Source organism: Pan troglodytes, chromosome 14, assembly GCF_028858775.2.
Source record: "Pan troglodytes isolate AG18354 chromosome 14, NHGRI_mPanTro3-v2.0_pri, whole genome shotgun sequence".
NCBI lineage: Eukaryota > Metazoa > Chordata > Mammalia > Primates > Hominidae > Pan > Pan troglodytes.
In genome coordinates this window covers 54,609,253-54,620,396 of record NC_072412.2, presented here as the reverse complement: position 1 = coordinate 54,620,396, position 11,144 = coordinate 54,609,253, and the positions used below count along the sequence as shown (strand labels likewise).

The following is an 11,144-nucleotide window of genomic DNA, read 5'->3' as shown; positions in this document are numbered from 1 at the left end:
ATGGTAAGGGCTCAAACAGTAGCTGCTATTATAACCCCCCAACACTGATGGCAAGTTTGGCCATGTGCCTTGTGTTGGTCCATAAAATGGAATGGAGATCAGCAAGTAGTTCACCAGGATACCAGCAACATTCTATATAGGGGCTGGGTCTCAGGTGAAGACTATGTGGCGCACAGCCACAGCAAACCTGTGAAGGACGTGCAGTATGAGCAATAAACCTTTTGGTAAACTACAGAGATTAAGAAGCTGTTTGTTACCACAAAATAATCTTGCCTATTCTGACTGATAAGACTTAACTACTTAGTAAATGGTCTTGCTATCCACTTACATTTTCAAAGAAAATCCTGGGGAAATTTTTATCCCCTCTCTTAGTTTTGTTCTATGACTTGTTCACCAATTTTACCTCCTTAATATTTCTCAAATCGTGTATCATTAACATGACCTTAATTCAGGTTTTTTTATCTGATATTACAATATTTTCCTTCCCTAGCTTCACTCTCCTTAAACATTTTAATCTGCATTAATAACATCAATAAATTTTATTTTAAATGCCTCAAATGCCTGATCATAAGTGCTTAAATAGTTCTTATTAAATTTATTTAAAAACTCAACTTTTCTTAACCATTTTAATACCACTTACATAACAAATATACACAGATTACCTCAGTATTATAAAAATGTACTTCCAAACTTAAGATGAAGTATTCATAGTATGCATCTGATTTGCTTCTTCATTTCTATACTTCAGTCAAAGAAACTTAGGTTCAGAAGATTTCACTGAACAAGTTATACCAAATGAGGAAGAAACAATTTGAAACAAATACAAATTTAACCAAAGAATAAGAAACAAAAGGGTAAACTCCACAGTTTAGTTCAGCACATCTTTGATACCAACTCAGGATATTAGGGAAACGCCCATTATAGGACAGTCTCACTCATGAACACAGACTAAAAATAAAATCCAAGAAAAAATATTAGCATACCCCAATCCAGCAATACATTAAAAGAACAACGTATCACAATGAAATTAGGTTTAGCCAGAAATATACTGTCAGTTAAACATTTAAAAATTAATGTAGGGGAGGAGCCAAGATGGCCGAATAGGAACAGCTCCGGTCTACAGCTCCCAGAGAGAGCGACGCAGAAGACGAGTGATTTCTGCATTTCCATCTGAGGTACCGGGTTCATCTCACTAGGGAGTGCCAGACAGTGGGCGCAGGTCAGTGGGTGCACGCACCCTGCGTGAGCCGAAGCAGGGCGAGGCATTGCCTCACTCGGGAAGCACAAGGGGTCAGGGAGTTCCCTTTCCTAGTCAAAGAAAGGGGTGACAGACAGCACCTGGAAAATCGGGTCACTCCCACCCGAATACCGTGCTTTTCCGACGGGCTTAAAAAACGGTGCACCACGAGATTATATCCCGCACCTGGCTCAGAGGGTCCTACGCCCATGGAGTCTCGCTGATTGCTAGCACAGCAGTCAGATCAAACTGCAAGGCAGCAGCGAGGCTGGGGGAGGGGCGCCCGCCATTGCCCAGGCTTGCTCAGGTAAACAAAGCAGCCCAGAAGCTCGAACTGGGTGGAGCCCACCACAGCTCAAGGAGGCCTGCCTGCCTCTGTAGGCTCCACCTCTGGGGGCAGGGCACAGACAAACAATAAGACAGCAGTAACCTCTGCAGACTTAAATGTCCCTGTCTGACAGCTTTGAAGAGAGCAGTGGTTCTCCCAGCACACAGCTGGAGATCTGAGAACGGGCAGTCTGCCTCCTCAAGTGGGTCCCTGACCCCTGACCCCCCAAGCAGCCCAACTGGGAGGCACCCCCAGCAGGGGCAGACTGACACCTCACACGGCTGGGTACTCCAACAGACCTGCGGCTGAGGGTCCTGTCTGTTAGAAGGAAAACTAACAAACAGAAAGGACATCCACACCAAAAACCCATCTGTACATCACCATCATCAAAGACCAAAAGTAGATAAAACCACAAAGATGGGGAAAGAACAGAGCAGAAAAACTGGAAACTCTAAAAAGCAGAGCACCTCTCCTCCTCCAAAGGAACACAGTTCCTCACCAGCAAGGGAACAAAGCTGGACAGAGAATGACTTTGACGAGCTGAGAGAAGAAGGCTTCAGACGATCAAATTATTCCGAGCTACGGGAGGAAATTCAAACCAAAGGCAAAGAAGTTGAAAACTTTGAAAAAAGTTTAGAATAATGTATAACTAGAATAACCAATACAGAGAAGTGCTTAAAGGAGCTGATGGAGCTGAAAACCAACGCTCGAGAACTACGTGAAGAATGCAGAAGCCTTAGGAGCCGATGCGATCAACTGGAAGAAAGGGTATCAGCGATGGAAGATGAAGTGAATGAAATGAAGCAAGAAGGGAAGTTTAGAGAAAAAAGAATAAAAAGAAATGAATAAAGCCTCCAAGAAATATGGGACTATGTGAAAAGACCAAATCTACGTCTGATTGGTGCACCTGAAAGTGACAGGGAGAATGGAACCAAGTTGGAAAACACTCTGCAGGATATTATCCAGGAGAACTTCCCCAATCTAGCAAGGCAGGCCAACATTCAGATTCAGGAAATACAGAGAACGCCACAAAGATACTCCTCGAGAAGAGCAACTCCAAGACACATAATTGTCAGATTCACCAAAGTTGAAATGAAGGAAAAAATGTTAAGGGCAGCCAGAGAGAAAGGTCGGGTTACCCACAAAGGGAAGCCCATCAGACTAACAGCGGATCTCTCGGCAGAAACTCTACAAGCCAGAAGAGAGTAGGGGCCAATATTCAACATTCTTAAAGAAAAGAATTTTCAACCCAGAATTTCATATCCAGCCAAACTAAGCTTCATAAGTGAAGGAGAAATAAAATACTTTACAGACAAGCAAATGCTGACCGATTTTGTCACCACCAGGCCTGCCCTAAAAGAGCTCCTGAAGGAAGCGCTAAACATGGAAAGGAACAACCGGTACCAGCTGCTGCAAAATCATGCCAAAATGTAAAGACCATCGAGACTAGGAAGAAACTGAATCAACTAATGAGCAAAATAACCAGCTAACATCATAATGACAGGATCAAATTCACACATAACAATATTAACTTTAAATGTAAATGGACTAAATGCTCCAACTAAAAGACACAGACTGGCAAATTGGATAAAAAGTCAGGACCCATCAGTGTGCTGTATTCAGGAAACCCATCTCACATGCAGAGACACACATACACTCAAAATAAAAGGATGGAGGAAGATCTACCAAGCAAATGGAAAACAAAAAAAGGCAGGGGTTGCAATCCTAGTATCTAATAAAACAGACTTTAAACCAACAAAGATAAAAAGAGACAAAGAAGGCCATTACATAATGGTAAAGGGATCAATTCAACAAGAAGAGCTAACTATCCTAAACATATATGCACCCAATACAGGAGCACCCAGATTCATAAAGCAAGTCCTGAGTGACCTACAAAGAGACTTAGACTCCCACACATTAATAATGGGAGACTTTAACACCCCACTGTCAACATTAGACAGATCAACGAGACAGAAAGTCAGCAAGGATACCCAGGAATTGAACTCAGCTCTGCACCAAGCGGACCTAATAGACATCTGCAGAAGTCTCCACCCCAAATCAACAAAATATACATTTTTTTCAGCACCACACCTATTCCAAAATTGACCACATACTTGGAAGTAAAGCTCTCCTCAGCAAATGTAAAAGAACAGAAATTATAACAAACTATCTCTCAGACCACAGTGCAATCAAACTAGAACTCAGGATTAAGAATCTCACTCAAAACTGCTCAACTACATGGAAACTGAACAACCTGCTCCTGAATGACTACTGGGTACATAACGAAATGAAGGCAGAAATAAAGATGTTCTTTGAAACCAACGAGAACAAAGACGCAACATACCAGAATCTCTGGGACGCATTCAAAGCAGTGTGTAGAGGGAAATTTATAGCATTAAATGCCCACAAGAGAAAGCAGGAAAGATCCAAAATTGACACCCTAACATCACAATTAAAAGAACTAGAAAAGCAAGAGCAAACACATTCAAAAGCTAGCAGAAGGCAAGAAATAACTAAAATCAGAGCAGAACTGAAGGAAATAGAGACACAAAAAACCCTTCAAAAAATTAATGAATCCAGGAGCTGGTTTTTTGAAAGGATCAACAAAATTGATAGACCGCTAGCAAGACTAATAAAGAAAAAAAAGAGAGAAGAATCAAATAGATGCAATAAAAAATGATAAAGGGGATATCACCACAGATCCCACAGAAATACAAACTACCATCAGAGAATACTACAAACACCTCTACGCAAATAAACTAGAAAATCTAGAAGAAATGGATAAATTCCTCGACACATACACTCTCCCAAGACTAAACCAGGAAGAAGTTGAATCTCTGAAAAGACCAATAACAGGAGCTGAAATTGTGGCAATAATCAACAGCTTACCAACCAAAAAGAGTCCAGGACCAGATGCATTCACAGCTGAATTCTACCAGAGGTACAAGGAGGAACTGGTACCATTCCTTCTGAAACTATTCCAATCAATAGAAAAAGAGGGAATCCTCCCTAACTCATCTTATGAGGCCAGCATCATCCTGATACCAAAGCCGGGCAGAGACACAACAAAAAAAGAGAATTTTAGATCAATATCCTTGATGAACATTGATGCAAAAATCCTCAATAAAATACTGGCAAACCGAATCCAGCAGCACATCAAAAAGCTTATCCACCATGATCAAGTGGGCTTCATCCCTGGGATGCAAGGCTGGTTCAATATACGCAAATCAATAAATGTAATCCAGCATATAAACAGAACCAAAGACAAAAACCACATGATTATCTCAATAGATGCGGAAAAGGCCTTTGACAAAATTCAACAACCCTTCATGCTAAAAACTCTCAATAAATTAGGTATTGATGGGACGTATTTCAAAATAATAAGAGCTATCTATGACAAACCCACAGCGAATATCATACTGAATGGGCAAAAACTGGAAGCATTCCCTTTGAAAACTGGCACAAGACAGGGATGCCCTCTCTCACCACTCCTATTCAACATAGTGTTGGAAGTTCTGGCCAGGGCAATTAGGCGGGAGAAGGAAATAAAGGGTATTCAATTAGGAAAAGAGGAAGTCAAATTGTCCCTGTTTGCAGACGACATGATTGTATATCGAGAAAACCCCACTGTCTCAGCCCAAAATCTCCTTAAGCTGATAAGCAACTTCAGCAAAGTCTCAGGATACAAAATCAATGTACAAAAATCACAAGCATCCTTATACACCAACAACAGACAAACAGAGAGCCAAATCATGAGTGAACTCCCATTCACTATTGCTTCAAAGAGAATAAAATACCTAGGAATCCAACTTACAAGGGATGTGAAGGACCTCTTCAAGGAGAACTACAAACCATTGCTCAAGGAAATAAAAGATACAAACAAATGGAAGAACATTCCATGCTAATGGGTAGGAAGAATCAGTATCGTGAAAATGGCCATACTGCCCAAGGTAATTTACAGATTCAATGCCATCCCCATCAAGCTACCAATGACTTTCTTCACAGAATTGGAAAAAACTACTTTAAAGTTCATATGGAACCTAAAAAGAGACCGTATCGCCAAGTCAATCCTAAGCCAAAAGAACAAAGCTGGAGGCATCACGCTACCTGACTTCAAACTATACTACAAGGCTACAGTAACCAAAACAGCATGGTACTGGTACCAAAACAGAGATACAGATCAATGGAACAGAACAGAGCCCTCAGAAATAACGCCACATATCTACAACTATCTGATCTTTGACAAACCTGAGAAAAACAAGCAATGGGGAAACGATTCCCTATTTAATAAATGGTGCTGGGAAAACTGGCTAGCCATATGTAGAAAGCTGAAACTGGATCCCTTCCTTACACCTTATACAAAAATCAATTCAAGATGGATTAAAGACTTAAACGTTAGACCTAAAACCATAAAAACCCTAGAAGAAAACCAAGGCATTACCATTCAGGACATAGGCATGGGCAAGGACTTCATGTCTAAAACACCAAAAGCAATGGCAACAAAAGCCAAAACTGACAAATGGGATCTAATTAAACTAAAGAGCTTCTGCACAGCAAAAGAAACTACCATCAGAGTGAACAGGCAACCTACAAAATGGGAGAAAATTTTCGCCACCTACTCATCTGACAAAGGGCTAATATCCAGAATCTACAATGAACTCAAACAAATTTACAAGAAAAAAACAAACAACCCCATCAAAAAGTGGGTGAAGGACATGAACGGACACTTCTCAAAAGAAGACATTTATGCAGCCAAAAAACACATGAAAAAATGCTCACCATCACTGGCCATCAGAGAAATGCAAATCAAAACCACAATGAGATACCATCTCACACCAGTTAGAATGGCAATCATTAAAAAGTCAGGAAACAACAGGTGCTGGAGAGGATGTGGAGAAACAGGAACACTTTTACACTGTTGGTGGGACTGTAAACTAGTTCAACCATTGTGGAAGTCAGTGTGGCGATTCCTCAGGGATCTAGAACTAGAAATACCATTTGACCCAGCCATCCCATTACTGGGTATATGCCCAAAGGACTATAAATCATGCTGCTATAAAGACACATGCACACGTATGTTTATTGCGGCATTATCCACAATAGCAAAGACTTGGAACCAACCCAAATGTCCAACAATGATAGACTGGATTAAGAAAATGTGGCACATATACACCATGGAATACTATGCAGCTATAAAAAATGATGAGTTCATGTCCTTTGTGGGGACATGGATGAAGTTGGAAATCATCATTCTCAGTAAACTATTGCAAGAACAAAAAACCAAACACCACATATTCTCACTCATAGTTGGGAACTGAACAAAGAGAACACATGGACACAGGAAGGGGAACATCACACTCTGGGGACTGTTGTGGGGTGGGGGGAGGGGGGAGGGATAGCATTGGGAGATATACCTAATGCTAGATGATGAGTTAGTGGGTGCAGTGCACCAGCATGGCACACATGTACATGCATACATGCACACACATGTACATGCATACATGCACACACATGTACATGCATACATGCATACACATGTACATGCATACATGCATACACATGTACATGCATACATATGTAACCTGCACATTGTGCACATGTACCCTAAAACTTAAAAGTATAATAATAATATAAAAAATTAATGTAAATTATGACATCAAAATTTGAAGGAAAAATATATCATTATCTTAGAAATGTTGAAAATATGAGACTGGGTCTCACTCTGTTGCCCAGACTGGAACACAGTGGCATAATCACAGCTTATTGCAGACTCAACCCCCCAGGCTCAAGTGATCCTCCCATCTCAGCCTCCTGAGTAGCTGGTACTACAGGTGTGTGCCACCACACCCGGCTAATTTTATTTTTAGTATATATGAAGCCTTACTATGTTGCACAGGCTGGTCTCCAACTCCTGTGTTCAAGCAATCTGCCTGCCTCAGCCTCCCAAAATGCTGGGATTACTGGCGTCAGCCACTGCACCTGGCTTACCCTTTTAGATCTTAGAAAGAATATCCATAAAAATGTATAATAAACATCATGCTTAATAATATGCTGAAAATACTCTCTTTGAGACTAAGAACAAGTCTCAAAATGAGTAAGAGTATAGCAAGGTTGCTGGATATTGAAGCAATATACAAAAATAAACTGTATTTCTAACTCACCAGGAACAGAAAATGATACACACACACATACACACACATATTTATAATTGCATATAAAAACCCAAGTGCCCAGGAATAAATTTAACAAAAGATAATCAAGACCTTTATGGGAAAAATTATAAAACTTCACTGTGACATTAAAAACCTACATAAATGCATGAATACACCAACTTCAACAATTGAAAAATTCAATATTGTAAAGATGCCACCAATTCTTCCCTCAATCTATAGATTCAAGGCAATCTAAATCAAACTCAGCAGGTGTTGTGTGTGTGTGCATGTGTGTGTGTGTATTGATAAGCTAATTCTAAAATTTATATGTAAATGTAAAGGCCCAAGAATACCAAGACCTTCTCAAAGAATAAGGTGGGATGGTTTGCTTACCAGATACCAAGACTTGGTGTATTCTTGGCACAGGGATAATAAAACAGATCAATGAAAGAGAATTAAAAATCCATAAATACACTTTGGGAGGCGGAGGCGGGCAGATCATGAGGTCAGGAGATCAAGACCATCCTGGCTAACACAGTGAAACCCCATCTCTACTAAAAATACAAAAAATTAGCCGGGCATGGTGGCAGGCGCCTGTAGTCCCAGCTACTTGAGAGGCTGAGGCAGGAGAATGGCATGAACCCATGGCGGAGCTTGCAGCAAGCCGAGATCGCGCCACTGCACTCCAACCTGCGTGACAGAGCAAAACTCCGTCTCAAAAAAAAAAAATCCATAAATAACCCTACAAATATGTGACAGATATTTGATCATATCTGTAACAATGTATCATAGATACATGACAAAAGTATCATTGTGGAGCAACAGGAAAACAACAGTTTTTTCAATAAACAGTGCTGAAATAATTAAGTTATACATACATGGAAAAACAGTCAAATTGGACCTATGCTTGATACAGTTCACAAAAATCAACTCCAGTAGATTTTGGAATAAAATGTTCAACGCAAAAGTATAGTTTTTAGAATATATTTTTAGAAATATTTTCATTGCCTCAGTATAGGGAATTCCTGTTCATAAATACCTTAAACATTTTTTTTGAGACACGGTCTTGCTCTGTTGCCCTGGCCAGAGTACAGTGGCATAATCATGAGTACAGTGGCATAATCATGACTTGCTATAGCCTTGACCTCCTGGGCTTAAGTGATTCTCCCACCTCAGCCTCCTGAGTAGCTGGGACTATAGGCATATACTACCACACTCAGCTAAATTTTAAATTTTTTTGTAGAGAGAGAAGAAACACAACACTAACTCTAGAAGAAAAGAACTGGTAAATCTGACCATATTAAAATTAAAGACTGTCCATCAAAAGATACCAAAGATGCCAGCCGCCGGTGGCTCACGCATGCAATCCCAGCACTTTGGGGGACCGAGGCGGGTGGATCACTTGAGGTCAGGAGTTCGAGATCAGCTTGGCCAACATGGCAAAACCCCATCTCTACTAAAAATACAAAAATTAGCCTGGTGTGGTGGTGCACGCCTGTGATCTCAGCCACTTGGGAGGCTGAGGCAGGAGAATCACTTGAACCTGGGAGGCGGAGGTTGCAGTGAGCCGAGATCACGCCACTGCACTCCAGCCTGGGTGACAGAGCGAGACCCTGTCTCAAAAAAAAAAAAAAAAAAAAAAAAAGACATCAAAGAGAGTGAAAAGACAACCAGAACAGGGGAACAGGAGAGAATATTCACTACACTTATGACTGACTAAGAACTTTTGGCCAGAATATATATTAACAGTTTGATTAACAGTTTGAGAAATCAAAGAAAAAAAGCATTGTTCGTAATAATCCCAAACTAGAAACCCCCAAGATGGTCATCAAGAAGAGAACAGATAAATGAATACATTGAGTTATATTCACACATAATAGAATCTGATACTGAAAACTAAAAAGAACAAATTTCAACAACAGTAAGGAGGAATCTTTAAAACAATATTGAATAAGACCAGCAAGTCACAAAAGAATAGTTAAATCAAGTTTAATTTATGTAAATATCAAGAATTGGCAAAACTACAGTATTGTTGTATAGTGAAGTATATATAGATAAAACTACAGAGAAAAGTCAGTAAGCAATTATCATAAAAGTCAGGATAGTGGTAACCTTGAAGGAGAGAGGGTGTTATGATGTGGAAGAAACATACAAGCAATTTCTAGGGTATTGGCAGTATTATATCTCTTAGCGTGGCTTGTAGTTACAAGATTTATGCCTTATAATCATATGCTATATTTCATGCTTATTTTACATACTTTTCTATAAATATATGTTATACTTCATGATTTAAAACAGGTTTTAAAAAGCTGAGGGCACATTCTGTGTTTTCTTAGATTCTTTATTTGTCCGTTGGCATCCATTCATCACAGGGCCAATTATATTAACCCTATTTTCTTATTTTCTGTATTCCTGATGTTCTGGCACCTGTGGCCTCACTTGCTGGGGAGAGATGGCCCCTTGTAGGGATAGCCAATTCTTACAGATAACAAAAGGCTTGGCCAGAGGCATACTTCTTATATGCAAACCATCCAATCCCAAGTCTATAGTGCCAACCACCTTATCTAACTTTTACACACCAAGCCAATATTTACCCTACCCTAAGCCATCCCAGGCCAGGTACCAGGCTACCAGGGATCACCCTTACAGCCCAAAGACGGTCAGAATTATTAAAACTAGCCAATCCAACACTATTTATTTCACCTTGCCTTTCCTGTGAAAACCCCAACAAAAGGTTTGGTCCAGGCTTTCTCCTCATGCCTTCTTCTGCCTCCTGACCAGAACATGCTGCTTCTCCTTTGGCCCTACCTGTATGACATGATACGTCCCCTTCTTTGGGAAATTTAAGTAATAAAAATCTTCTTTCAATGGCATTAGCCTCTCTGTGCCATCTCTTAAGTTACTTCCGTAAATTAAAATCCCATGGGTACAAATGAGACGGGAAGTTATAAAAATTATAATTTTAAAAGATTAATGCAATCAAGAAGGTATAATAAAGACTGTATAATAGGCAGGCTAAGTTTTTAAAGGTCTTAACTGAAACTTTAAATGCATTCAATCCTTTTGGAAGGTAAGTAAGTAGAAATTAAGAGAAGACAAATTAGTAAACTGCTAAACCACACAAGAAACTAAAACATCTGAAATCTTCTTTAGATGGTGGCACTAGAGAATAGAACTGAGCATTCCACTTGTGCTTGAAGCTTATGTTCTATAAAACTGGTTTGGAGGTTCTAACAGGGCACACACATTCATGCAGGCTTTCCTTCTGCTATCAGGAAAAGATATCTCAAGTCAATCATGTGACAAAGAATGTACAATGGTACAGCCACCTTAGAAGACAGTTTGGTAGTTTCTCACAAAACTAAACACAGTCCTACCGCACAATCCAGCAATCATGTTCCTAGGTATTTATCCACGTGAATTAAAA

At 40.0% G+C, this 11,144-nt stretch overlaps 1 protein-coding gene across 8 annotated transcripts in view; it reads right to left on the bottom strand.

Annotated features, from left to right (window-relative positions):
• FNDC3A (fibronectin type III domain containing 3A) overlaps positions 1–11,144 on the bottom strand; it is a 228,546-nt gene that overhangs the window by 183,267 nt on the left and 34,135 nt on the right. The window lies entirely within an intron of this gene.